Source organism: Pogona vitticeps, chromosome 6 (assembly GCF_051106095.1).
Source record: "Pogona vitticeps strain Pit_001003342236 chromosome 6, PviZW2.1, whole genome shotgun sequence".
Taxonomy (NCBI): domain Eukaryota; kingdom Metazoa; phylum Chordata; class Lepidosauria; order Squamata; family Agamidae; genus Pogona; species Pogona vitticeps.
In genome coordinates, this window is record NC_135788.1 from 42,703,873 (window position 1) to 42,718,716 (window position 14,844).

A 14,844-nucleotide genomic window follows, 5' to 3' on the forward strand; every position below is an offset into this window, starting at 1 on the left:
ATGCATCAGCTGTCAGGAATGTGCAACCTTTTTGTGAAGAACAGGAGTGTAACAGTAGAGACAACCTTCCCATTTGAAGCACACATTTTTGTCTTGGAACGAACACTGGCAGCAAGTTCAAAATGACTGTATACCTGAAAGGATATTTTAGCTGAATTGTCAAATCTTAGTTCTGGTGAAAGCACATGGACACCTGGTGAATATTGCTTTTAATGTCACATGACTTCATCAGTTTGCTCCCTTCTGGTGTTCCCTTTTCCTCACTCTCATTACTTCATTGCAACATTGTTTCAGTTTGGTGATCTGTGGTTTATAGGTACAAAGCCAACAGAGAAAAATACTACACTGACCAAGTTCCTGTTGTGCAACTATGTGTGCACAACTCAAGATTATGCCTGCGATAGTTGACCTAGCACTGAGGCAGAAGTGCAATCCCCAAAACACTTCTGCTGGTATATTGCACAATTGGTTGTGCTGGGGATGTGCAACCAATTGCACAGTTGCATAGTGCAATTCCTTGTTGCCAGAGATAACACTCGACACATTTACACCAGCAGGAACAGAATTTTGTCTAATGTACAATATCTTAGCATACTTCCTTAATTAAGTCACTCCAGGTTTATATGCTCTATTTGAAAGATATCATTCCTTTATTTTTCCAGATAAAAAGTATAAAAAACTGTTTACATTACTTTAACTACATCTATCTATCTATCTCTCTGTTTATATATCTAACTTTCCAACCATCTATCTATCTCAGATTATCATTAATCACCAGTTTGCATTTTCCCCATGTTGTGGGGCAGGGCAGATGGCCCTGTCATGTCACCCTAGTTATGCTATTGCCCAGATTAGAGCTTTTTAAAAATTATTTTTTGGACTACACCCCCTAGAAGTGGACAACATGAGAATGATAGCCCTGTCCCTCAGAAAGGATTTCCCAACCCAAGTCTTTTCAGACACTCATTACTCAAAGGGCAATTCTGGAAGTTTTGGCCCCAGGAGGTTAGGTGGGTACTCTCTTTGAGATAATTTTTGACGTAGTGTAAAAACCTTTTCTAAGCAGATGTGGTTTTTAAATGAGTTTTATCTAAAGTTTTACCTGTCTGTTTTTACATTATTGCTGCTCTTCTGGAATGTTGATTGGATTTTAGTATTGTTTTACATTGCTGCTAGCTGCCCCAAATGACGTTTTGCAATAAATAACACCAATAATGTTATTTAACAATTTTTCATTTGTCGATAATATATCACACCCTTCAAGTCTGAAAAGAGTACATTCCCTCCCACATTTTTTTAAAATCAGGATCACTTACTTTGATCAGAAAGCTGAAGTACTGAAATTTCTTGCATGCTGTGGGGATAAAACAAAAAATATTGATTATTTGGATACATATGCAGGAGTGCAAACCTATTGCCTTAAAAAGTCTTCTTACAGCATCTTTGAAAAATCTAGCTAGATTTTCTGTCCTTCATAATGAATGTTCCTAAAAAATATAGATTAGACCAAAAAGAGGAGTAGTCATAATATCCATAATAGATTCTCACTCAGCTTTTGACTCAGATTTTGCCATGGATATTCATCTATAGATCCCAATAAAAATCAAAAGAGTGAGGAACATCCCACTTACTGTCTACATGGAAGGCTTGTATGATGGCTAAACTATAGTCTTGCTACTAACTGAGAAAAATAAAGCTGTAGCTTTAGCAAAGAAGCATGATGAAAGATTGAGGAATGAGATTGTGAGCAAGTACACCCAAATCTCTGTCCATGACTTTGCTAATCTCTCTCATGCTTTTGAACATCAAAAAACAAGCAACAGAAGAATGATTACCAAGGTGTTGTAAAGAGATTCCGGCACCATTCCCATCATAGCAGTAACTGTTTCTGAAAATTAAACGTGTGCAAAGTTTATTTATTTACCTTTTTAATGATGACATTTCGGCGCCAGGTCAAAACCTTCCTGTTCCAGAAGGCTTTTAATTGAAATAACAACTGTGGGTCCTGATGATGGCAATTTTAATTGTATTTTAATTGTATTTTAATTGTATTTTAGTCATTTTATTGTATTGAATTTTAATTATTGTAAGCCGCCCAGAGACCTCTGGGTAGAGTGGGCGGCATATAAATAAATAAATAAATAAATAAATAAATAAATAAATAAATAAATAAATAAATAAATAAATAAATAAATAAGTAAATAAATAAATAAATAATCCCTCTTTTAAGCAGATACAATGAATGTGAGAATCATGATGTTTTACCAGCCATCTTCCTGCAAGTATTCAAGCTTCTGATGAAGTTGGCTACAATCCACAAAAGCTTATGCCAAATAAACCTCATTAATTTTTAAGGTGCCGCAAGACTGACTGTTCTTTTTAATAGGTAATTTAATAGTCTATATTTTATATCATATGATACCAAATAACTGTTTGTTCTAGATAGTTTTCTTTGGTCTTTTTTTGAATAAACCATCTATGGAAAGGAAAGTCCAATGGAACTGTGCTGTGATGTTCTGAAAATAATGAAATCAATATAGGCATATAATGTAATGTTCTGGCAAGAGTAAAATATAGTGCAGCATCACCTGTCGTGTTGAAATAGCCCCTTTATTTATGCAACTTTCCCCAGTGTGGAGCAGTGCAAATGTTTTGGATAATTCCTCTCCTCCCCAACAAGGTTCATGGTTCCTAACGGACTGGAATTTCAGTCTATTCTAATGTAAGACAAAATGGAAGGTGACAAATTGCTGTAAAAATCTCTGGATTGAAAAACAATATCAGAACACTATATTCACCATAATTTTTCATTTAATCTTTCCATAAGTAGCCGAAGCGTATAACTAGATGTAAATAACTAGTTTCTTATGATTCATTCCTTTTTACAATGAAGTCCTATAGTTCACTGTAATATATTGAGTGATAACGTTGGTTCTTTTGCAGTGTAACTATAACTTTTAATTACTTTATACTTTTATAGTTGCAAGAGTACAGTCTCACAACTTGGGCGAAGAGGAATATCGCACTGTTCAGGTGGTGCCTCATGCTCTGTTGTGGATACTGAGATGATGGCAAAGTAATAGAAAAGGAGTATGTTTTGGACTAGAAAGTATCAGCTTGCAGCATTCAAGTTTTTTTTAGAAGCTTAAAAAGGAAATTATTTCAGTTTCTTTGAGGAAATAAGTACATAAACAGTTGCTTTTTAAAAATTGTAAATATGACACAGCTACGTAACTACTGTGGGTTGCATGGAATAATAATTATAACTAATTGCTTGGCTCTCAGTCAAAAATGAAATGGTAAGGACAATGGTTTATTGTCCAATGAGACAGACTGCTTTGCTTGTAAAAGTATAACCAGTTTATTCAGTCACTAAGGCTTTCTTTAAAAAAAGAAGATTCTTCTGCATTTAAACATAAAAGAGAGAATATTGTATTCATGTTTGCAGTTAAAATACAAAAATGTATTTTAATAAATAAGTACATATCCTGCCTTTCTATTTAAGAATAGTTTGTCTCTAAAATGCTTCTTATTGCACAGGGTTAACGCACATACATAACTATGTTTGTTTATGTCTGCATATACAAAAAAAAGCAGTATGCGAGAAAATCACTCTCACTCTAGTCAGAAAAGATAAAATGTATAGCCTTCCTAGTCTGTTGACCACCCTAACTTCACTAAAGTGTGAGCTTCGAGGATTTCCTGTTTTAAGTAATTTTGGTAAAGTTGTGCTATCCTTGGAACAAAGTGTTCTTGTATGAATCCAAAGTATACTTTGGGGGCAGGGGTGAGATACTGAAGATACTTGGTTGTTGTTGCGCTAAAAACCTTTTGGATTGCTACGACTGCATGAAGTCTGATTGCAAATAAACAAATGTGCAGCCAAGAAAGAGATCTTTGCATCCACCATTAAGAAAATAAACAAAAGGGGGGGGGGGAATAGGCCCATATCAAATGAGGGCCAATTAATTTCTTTTTCATAGTTTCTAATAAATGCACAGAATGATTTGTATACAGAAAAACAGAGACATGTTTTAAAGCACTGTTTTCTCCTTTTAGAACAGTATTGAGGTTATTTATGCTAATGTCATTAGCATTGAAGGGCATTAACATCCACGTGCACTGGTATCTATGCAACAAGGAAAGCACTCAAAAACATCCCAAAATACAAAAGCCTTTTCTAACTATTTTGTTTTTAGTAAAAAAGGAGGTTTAAAAAAGACCTACTGGTACTTCCTTTTTGAGGAACCAAAAGCTCTTCTTTCAGACAAACAAGCTAACTGTCAAAATTGCACCAAAGTGTGGAATAAATAAATCTGGCAAGATGGCTTGAGACCAATCATAATTTCCAAATCTTAGCTTTAGAGAATTTGTCACCATAAGCAGCCAAACAGAAACCAAGCCAACCCAACAATATAACATAATGCCAATGCTTAAAAAAACCTTTACTTTGCTTTTTATTTTATCTATGGTTACATTTTTTAAAAAACCCACCAAAAACTAGTTCTTCAGGCTTCTGTAGTGGTCACCTTGCCTCTGTTACATTACCAAGACACATATTTTCAGCTCCTAGATCTATTTTGTTTTTGCTTTAAAAAGTTTCCTATTTTAAAATTACAAAGCAGTAAGGTTATGCATTAAGCACAAAGTACATCAAGCAGTCCTTTGTATGGGAATCATCTTATTACAAAATTGAAAGATCTGCCTTGTTGACAGGGCTCATTTCAATTGCTGAATCCATCTGGTAATTCCAACTACAACAGCCCAATAAATCAATGGGGCTAATATATGAATTGACTTACTATTCAATGATTGGTTCATTGGGTCTACTCTATCAGTTAGACTCAGGCCTATTTGCTGATTTCAGTTTTGCGCAGTCCCTGAACAGCTTAGGGCCTAGTTATTCAAAGGGCAGCCTTTCATTATCAGCCTATCTAGTTCTTAATTAAGGTGATTTTTAGGACACCAACACTAGAAGAGGCTATTTATGTATGTATGTATGTATGTATGTATGTATGTATGTATGTATGTATGTATTTATTTATTTATTTATTTATTTATTTATTTATTTATTTATTTATTTATTTATTTATATGCCGCCCACTCTACCCAAAGGTCTCTGGGCGGCTTACAACAAGCTATCTGTCAAGCACTTGTAAGAAGATTGTTGACTGTGTTGCTTCAAATATTACACAATCAGGAATATGTTCACTCCCCACTCTCTCTGCTTTTCAGAAGACATATCTTTTTAATTTGTCCTTTTAATTTGTTGCTAGAAGTGATGTTCTTTTAACTTTCCTGCATCTCAGGAAGTGGATTACAGTCTATGGAACATTATGCCAACTAAAACATTTTAATCTTTAAAATGCTACAAGACTTATCCTTATTATTCTAACAGATTAACACATCTACCACAACCACCAGAAATTGCTGTTTTGAAGACGTTAATGTGGTTTGTTGCAGAATTCAATATTTTGTGAAGCTGTCATTTTTTAATTGTTTTTGAACTGCTGTACATCACTTTGGCAGTTTTCCACAGAAACGTAGTATAAAAATAGTTAATATGAATTAAAATAAATGAATGAATTGATGCTATACCCAGAGATCTACAACAGCATATTTGTTTTGTTAATTGTTTATCGGACTTGTATCCTACCTTTATTTGCCCCAAAATTGGGACTCAGGAGTACAATGCAATTAAAACTCAAATCAAGTTCATATATTAAAACATAACTAGGTTAAAAAGACAATAAGAATAAAGAAACGAATAAAGAAATAATTTTTAAAAATTAAAACAATGGACTAAAACAAATCATTAGTTCCAAGAAAGATTTCTTCCATTAACAGCACTTGTTAAGTCAATACTTATGTAAATCCCATTGATTTAAGGGATCTAACTGTGGTAGTGGTGAACAACTGGATTTAGTCCGCTATAATAAAGAAAATACAGCCCCTCTTTGGTTAAAAAAAAAAGCCGCATAATGGGCAACAAATTCATTGCCAAAAGCCCTTTCTAATTAAAAAAAAATCAGTTGCCCCAAACCATCCTGATTAAAAAGGCGTAAAGAAGCTCCCTTAGTAGGTTGTGCCAGAGTCTGAGAGCAACCACCAACAAAGCTCTTTCTTGCTCTAGGTGCTTCTCACAGTGACAGAACTGAGGGGAAGACTTGCCCAAAGAACTTCAACCTCTGGGCAGGATTGAATGGTCTTTAGCCACATGAGCTATAATGATCTTCAATCTATAATGAATTGAAGCAACAGAAGGCTTTACAGTAGAGACTTAAAGAAACAACTCCTTATCAATTTAGGCTGTTTCAGTAAGACAATCTCAAGGAAAATTTTCAGATCTTGTGAGATTTCTTATCTGGGTATGAGTAAGACAAAGGCTGTGACTACACTGGCAAGCTGAATTGCTCTGGTTTGGCTTTGGTGTGATTTGATTTGGTGTGATTTGATTCGCAGCCTGTATTAGGGCTGAATTTGCAGTCAGTGATCACACAGGGGTGGCAGATTGATTCAATTCAGTGTTCACACTCGATGCAATGCAACTTGCATTTCAGCCCACAGCCCATCTTCCTTCCTTCTTTCCTCTGCCTCTGCCAATCATTTGATGGTTCACTGTCAAGCCACTTGGTTTTGAAAGGGTTGTACAGTGTTCCTGTAAAGGTGAAACCCTTGAAGTCTCAACAGAATCAAAGTTGTAATTCTGATTATAAAGAAGCAAATAATGGCAATTACACTGGTGTTCCCAAGGGAATGAAATTTCTTATATCTTCAAGTGGGCCTAGTATTTATTGCAGCAAATGGAAAACACACAGACTTTTAGAGAATCGTTAACATCTGTTTTGTTCTTCCTAAACAAAGATGTAGTGCTTACAGAAAGCTACAGTGATATTATGACCTATTTTATATCTGACCACAACCTGTTTCCAGCATATTTCATATTTCTCTGGATGTTCTGCCTATTGTTCAGAAATCAGAAGTAGCCAACACTTTTTCTAAATCTAATCAGAAACAATCTCAAATAAAATCAGAAATGAAATTAACAAGTAAACACACACACCAAACCAAAAGGTAACATCACAACAGAGAATAGCCAATCAACAGGAATCAGAGTTTCCCAAAGACATTTGAAATAAAATCAGAAATGTTTCTAGGAATCTGTAGAAAGACAGTAAGCTCTTGAGAACTTTAGAGAGTCAGCAGCTAGGGCACTTATTTAAAAAACCCACAGATGTTTATGGTAGAGATTGGTTTAGCCTCCATATAAGATGGAATTTGGAGGTCTAATGAGAGGACTCCAAGTGGCAGTTAGGTTTGCCAAGTCTCAGGGTCCCAGTTGATATCTCAGGGAATTACCGTGCTTCTCTACGTCTCTAGGGAATAGGCAAATTGCAGGATGAGTGGTAAAGGAGGAAAAGTAAGTTTGATTTTTTTAATGTGTGAATTGGCTTTAAAGCTTTGGCATTCATCTGCACATACACTCAATTGGCAGCAGTCTTCACTAATTGAACATGGAGGCCTTTGTATATGTAATGGGATTTTTGATTTTTTGGACTACAGATCCCATAATACCCTCTTCTGGGAATTCCATCTTAAAGACCTAGACCCATTGGCAACTAAAAACATCTCACCTAAGAAAAGGCCCAGCTGGAAAGGCTTTGTGTTATAATATAGCTTCCAGCTAGCAATGGAGAAGCTTCATTTCTACACAGGAAGCTAGATCTGTGCAATAACGTGAAGTTTTCCCAGCTAGGCCTTTCTTCCAGGTGATCCAAATTTAGATGTCTGTATGTATGGGTCTGTCAGGTGGGGCTCTTAGAATGGAGAATAATGAGATTTGAAGTCCAAAAAAAAAAAATCCTAAAATCTTATGCCTCATCATAAACTCACACAAAAGGCTAGAAATGAGAGGAGTCTGGGGAGAGAACCAGAATGTCATGCACATGGGCCCATTCTGCCATATGGAAAAAGGCAGGAAATGGAGTGCTAGTATAACAAATCATGAACATCTTTGAATAACAGCAGGTGCACAGACTGTGAAGAGGTCCTGGAAGGTTCCAGTGTTGGGCCAACTCATCCCCAGGATGATCTCCCCAGAGCCACCTTATCCCTGGAAGGTGGCCATGCCCCAGGCAGTGAAGCTGAAACCTTGCCAGAGTCACCTATGAAGGTGGTGGAGGAGAAAAGACTCGAAGGGTGGGAGAGGAGAAGCAGGGGAAACCTGGGTGGAAGCACCTAAAATGCAACTGCAAGCTTCTAGCTTCAGATACTGCTGAGAGATGCCACAGATCCTAGCATTAGAGAATGGTTATGCTAGAGGAGACACTCCTTGACATAATCAAGACTCAGGTAACATAAGGCTTTACATGAATAGAGTGCCAGTGGAGAACCTACAGAGTAAGTGCCAGCTGGTGACAGTTATGAGCTGACAGCCATAGGAAGTGGGCTGACACACAGGTAAAAGATGTTGCTTGGGGCAGACAATAAATGGATGGACTTCATGAATTCTAAGTTATTTATCTCTAGTCCTACATTTCTAATGTTTCTTCTCAATTCTGAACACAAATCTACATTAAAATGTGCCTACTCTGAATGGGCAACACCAACTATTCCCCCAATAGATTGGTGACTAACAGCAGAGCAACTACATTAATAAATACATTTTGGTAATATATTTCACAGAATTAGCTCTTCAATACTAATTATCCCTTGGAGAACAGCTTTAAAATCCTCCATCCCTGTGTTGGAAAAAAACTCAGAATCGATTTCCACCACCCATATTTATGTATCCTCACTCAAACTCACTGACATTTCATTTTCTATGAACTCTACCTAGCTCAATTGACTGTTGACTTAAGAAAAACTGTGGAGATATGCACACAGATATTAGTAGAATTCAGAGGCTACTCTAAGCTTGCTGAGGTAAATGAGTTTGGTTGCTGACATATGACAGCAAGGCCAGCTGCCCTATTAGCATAAAACACATATCAAAACAAAAATAGAAAAGCCAGATCAGATAACATTTGACACAAATTGCTAGTATCTGGTGAGAGGATATAAAAGCAGGAAGAAAACAAATATGAGTTCTGAGCAAAAACATCCCAAACTGTAGCACTTACATGACATTAACGAACAATCTTCTTCGCAACTGAATAAACACACCATTTTTTGTTAATTTTATATTTAAATTTTTTTATCTGGGGAGCACAGCCTACCCGCCGCCACCCTCACTATGCCCTAAGGGCACTGCAGAGAAAGCAAAATGGCAACCAGGGTGCCAACATTGCTGCTACCATCGACAGAGACACTGGAAATAACCATTTTTTTGAAGAAAAAAAATAACAAAGCTGTGCTGATACTACTGCTAATTGAGAGCTTCTGTTAACCTCAAACTTCTAGAAATTGTTGGAGAACTTATCCCTTCCTTACACAAATTTAGTGGAACTGTACCCTTAGTTTCCCTTGCTACAAAGAGAGAGAATTTTTTTTAAAAAGCTCATTTGTGCACAGCTGTAGTCCGACATCCAAAATAAACCTAACACCTAATTTTGAAAAGGTCCCTGATGTTATGAGTCCAGCCATTCCTAAAATCCAAGATAATACTCATAAAAGTGACAGCTATGCTACACTGATAAAATTACAATATGACCTTTAAGAATATTAAGAACTTTGCATATACAGTATTAGACTGAATATAAGACAGAACCACAAGTCCTTGTATCACTGGAGGTTAGTTACCTAAAATACACTGGGGTTGTGTGAGGTTTATTGAAAAGGGGAATCAAATCCTTGTTCACCTTTCTCATGCAAAATATATCTGATAAAGCTGTATTTAAAGCTATGTCCTGGGGACACATAACAACCTTTTCAGTAACAGATTGAGTTACAGCACCAAATTAATAGAGAAGTCCTGGAATACACTGCACCCTACTCATCCACCAGCATAATCTATGGAATAATTAAGCTGTTGATTAATCAAAAGCAGAAGAATTTCAGTCAGCTGCTTTCAATTAACAACTTCTAAGAAGGAGACCATAAAAAGGACATAAACATGGATTAAAAACTAACCACAATTGCCAGAAAGCCTGATATGGCAATTCCACCCACAAAAACATGTGCTAAGACATTTCTGCCAAAAACAGGAACAACACATGGTATACATTCTGCTACTCTCAATAGCATTAAAAGATATAAAGACAACAATCTGAATAAACCTCCTTTTCTTGGATTGGGACAGTGGGCAGGGAAGCTGAGTCAGACTCTGAATATTTTTAACTTAGAGGCAATATGTTACTTTTCTAGTTACTTTTAATGCATTTTGGGAGGCAATTTAGATGGAATTTTTCACGTTTTGTGACATTTTCTTATAAATTTTAAGAGTGTCTTCTGAAAAAAGTAATGAAAAATAACAAGTAACCTAATGAGTATAACAAATTGTTTCTAAAAACAAAGAATTCCTTTATTTACAATATAAGTAATGAGAATGAGTTACTTTCTAAAAGTGAGTGCCCAAACTCTGCTTCAACCTCTGGCAGAACTCAACACAAATCCTTGTTCAACACAAGAGCTCAGCTATATTGAATAATTGGGCAGACTTAGTCAACAGACCAAGGCTAGGGAACCATGGCCTTCTGTATCTTGCTGAATTACAGGTACCATTACTCTTGATCACTGACCATGCTGGCAAGGGCTAATGGGAGTTGGAGTGCAGCAAGATGAGCAGAACTGCATGCCTCCCTCACTTACAACAGACAATGAATCAAAAGGAACTTCTCTTTTCGAGTTGAGAAAATTTAAGCAAAAAGAAGAGAGAAAATGTAGAATGGAGGGGAAACTAAAAATTATTTGACACACACACACAAGTTACACAGTTCTCATTCATAATATTATTTTTTTAAAATATTAATTTATTATATCCTTAATACAAAAATCCAAGCAACTTTACTGCCTTGTTCTGGACATAATTCTCCTTTCTTCAGTGTGCATGTGAATTTGCACTTTATCCATTAGAAATTTCCTCTTGTCCATTTATATCCATAGTAACTAGAATCTTGGGTAAATGTTAGTCTTGCCTTGACTAGTCATCCTGTATTTACAATTTTCACATGAAATTCTACCTAGATACCAACTGCCCCTTAATCAACAACAGTATTCCTTGTAGCTGAATGTATCAGCCAAGAAGTACTTTTAAACATCACACCAGATAGTTTATTGATGGATGAATTTTATGTGAAGCTGGGCAGCTGTTATTCAAAAGCATATCTACCACCTGTTCAAGCAAACACTTGATCTTGAAGTATTCAGACTGGTATTAAGCAAAGTATTCTACATGTTGGTGAATATGTTTTGACATTTAGGTTCTCTTGCTTTGCAAGCCTTTTCATTTATATATCTTTTAAAAAATTTAAATAATGTTTACCCTGGTTTGGAATAGAGAATGCTACAAAGGTGACTTACAAGCTACCTGCAAAAGAAGAAGGTTCCTGAAAATTAGGATTTCAGTCCGAAAGACACCATCACACACCTACAAATGCACACACATAAGAAAGGGAGGGGGAGGAGAAGAACTCCATGAAAAGCTGAAGTAACATAGTGCAGTGGTCTCCAACCTTGGGCCTCCAGATGTTCTTGGACTTCAACTCCCAGAAATCCTAGCTAGCAGAGGTGGTGGTGAAGGCTTCTGGGAACTGTAGTACAAGAACATCTGGAGGCCCAAGTTTGGAGACCACTGACATAGTGGGTTAGTCTAGGAGCTTAAGACTCCCTAGATACTCAAGTTCAAATCTCCACCCTATCATAAATCCCACTTTTGGCCACTTGTGCTCTTTTTGACGGGAATGTGGTGGCACTGCGGGTTAAGCCACAGAAGCCTCTGTGCTGCAAGGTCAGAAGATCAGCAGTCGTAAGATCTAATCCACACGATGGAGTGAGCTCCCATCGCTTGTCCCAGCTCCTGCCAACCTAGCAGTTCGAAAGCATTTAAACGCGAAGATAAATAGGTACCACCACGGTGGGAAGGTAACAGCATTCTGTGTCTAGTCACACTGGCCATGTGACCACAGAAACTGTCTATGGACAAATGCTGGCTCTGTGGCTTGGAGACGGGGATGAGCACCGCGCCCTAGAGTTGGACGCGACTGGACTAAATGTCAAGGGGAACCTTTACCTTTACTCTTTTTGTATATCCTTACCTGAAAGAGTTTTGAGAAGAATAAAATGAATCCTGAACTCTATGAAAGAAAAGCAAGGCAAGAAGAACAGAATCAAATGTAATAAAGAATAATATCATAACACAAGAGAACATCTACGTATCATGAAGAATCTGTGTCTAAATATTTGTCATAGGTAAGATTTACCTACCGTATTTTTCGCACCATAAGACGCACTTTTTCCCCACAAAATGGGGGGTGGAAAGTCTGTGTGTCTTATGGAGCGAAGAAAACAGATTATATTTTCCTGTTTTCTTCTCCTAAAAAATTGGTGCGTCTTATGGAAAGGTGCGTCTTACGGAGCGGAAAATATGGTAAGTTCAAATGTTTGCTTGAACAGGTGATAGACATGCTGTTGAATAACAGCTGCCCAGCTTCACATAAAATGAATTCCTCAATAAATTACTGTATGTGTTATTATTTTTTAAAAGCACTTCTTGGCTGATAAATTAAGCTACAAGGAATACTGTTGTCAAGTAAGGGGCAGTTGGTATCTAGGTAGATTTTCATCAGAAAATTGTAAATACAGGATGACTAGTCAAGGTAAGCCTAAGGCAGCAGTGAAGGAACTGGAAAAGATCATCCACACTCTTATATTCCCCATTATCATGAATAGGTGTGAAAGCTACACAATAAAGGAAGCTGCCAAGAAAAAAATGGTTTATTTGAAATATAGTACTGGAGAAGAGCTTTGCAGATACCCTTGACTGCCAGAAAGACAAACAAGTGGGTCCTAGAGCAAACTGAGTCTGAACTATCTCTGGAGGCAAAAATAATGAAACTGAGGCAATCTTACTTTATAGGTACATCATGAGAAGACAAGATTTTTCTGGAGAAGTCAATAATGCTGAGAAAGACTGAAGCAGGAAAAGAGGGAGACCAAATATGAGATGTATTCCCTAAAGAACCCACAGGCTTGAGTTTAGAAAAGCTGAGCAGAGCTGTTGAGAACATGACATGTTGAAGATCTCTCATTCACAGGGTTGCCATAAGTCAGAGTTGGCTTTATAGCATTTAACAAAAAGTTTTATATACCCATCTTTATTTTGAAGATAGGCACAACTACAGTCATGTTATCAGTCTATCCTATTCTGTTTCTATGTAACCATGTGTAGGATTTTGGCTGAAGAAATATTTTGAAAAATCTATGTAATGTACAAAGAAAACAGTCTTAGGAATTTTTAGTAAAGTTATTTTCTTTTGTTCAGAATCATCCCATAGTTAACACGTCTAGAAAATGCAGGGACAGTGAACAGCATGATGATATTTACACATATTTAGAGCATACATATTTGTAAGTCCCACTGAAAATTTGGAAATAATGTACTAGGTTTTATGCATTAACATTACAGTTATTCCTATTACATTAAACAGGAGGAACACGTCTAACCTTTAAAAAAATCTGAAATTGACACTTAAAAACATTAAAAACATTTTTCTTTAAATGTGTCAAATGGGTTGCCTTTCTGTTTAAAGGAAACAACATTAACATGTTAAATTAAAATCAAGTCCAGCTCTCATTCCACTGGTGTCAACATGTCTGTCTGCTCTTGGCCTGGATCCAAAAGCAGAACTACATGAATCTGAACAAAGCTAATTGCATATGGAGATTATATGAGCATTGAAATTTGAGTCTTTAAAAAAATAGAAGGAAGAGGAGTTGAAGAGAAGAAATCTCCATGCAGGCATGATTATTACTTAGGGGATAGTTTACAATCCTACAGCATGATTATTTGGAAGTAATTGTTTTTTGTTGTTGCTGGATTATTTTTTAAGTTTAAAAATTTTTTTAAAGAGCTATATCCTAGTCTCTGGCAACATTCTCCCAACTGCCTCTACCTGGCTTTTTTGTTGTTGTTGTTTAAAATACATATGTGCTCCCTTAATTCTGTCATCAGTGCAACTCTGTTCAAGGTTTCATGAACTGCTTTATTAATATAACCACAGGATGTGATACTTCACACAACATTTTGAACAGTTTATTTCAGAAGAGAGCATCTCTTTTCTATGGAAGAAAACACTTTCATGTATTCATGTAATCTCTGGCTCCCTTTCTTAGAAAATATTTAGCAGAATTTAAACACTGTAAAAACTGACCTTTCAACAAGCTTGTAAACTAGAAACAACAATCAGCTGGAGGATGACAGAAACCATATCTGTTTAAATGCAGATTCAGGGATCACGGGGTTTCTCTTCTTAGCACCTGGTGGTTTAAAGAACAAGATGATGACAAAAATCAGCAGATGTATATCTCATAGATTCGTGTAGGCTAGAAAAGATATTAACAAGATTACACATTTAAGTCTGAATGGATTACAGGTGGAAATGCTGGTTGTACCTGTGGCTCAACAATCTATCTGAAATATGCAATGAAGATCTAACATAAGCAATGCTTTTTAAATGTTTTAATAATTGATAATTATTTTCTATTAGTTTTAATAATTTAGTTTTGAACTTTGTTTCTTTTAATACTATACACTGCCTTGGATCCTTTAGGAGAAAGGCAGCAAATAAATAAATAAATAAATAAATAAATAAATAAATAAATAAATAAATAAATAAATAAATAAATAAATAAATAAATAAATTTGTATAATTAACAATTGATTTTATCTCCCATGCCCCCCTTTTC

General features: G+C 36.1%; 1 protein-coding gene across 13 annotated transcripts in view; it reads right to left on the minus strand.

Annotated features, from left to right (window-relative positions):
* The window catches only part of THRB (thyroid hormone receptor beta), a 268,006-nt gene that overhangs the window by 167,233 nt on the left and 85,929 nt on the right, over positions 1–14,844 (minus strand). For all 13 annotated transcript variants that reach the window (XM_073003406.2, XM_078377281.1, XM_078377286.1 and 10 more), the window contains exons 2-3: positions 14,310–14,415; positions 1,317–1,354 (exon numbers count right to left, since the gene is read on the minus strand). The gene's annotated coding sequence lies outside the window, so the exon portion shown is untranslated. The remainder of the gene's footprint in view (positions 1–1,316; positions 1,355–14,309; positions 14,416–14,844) is intronic.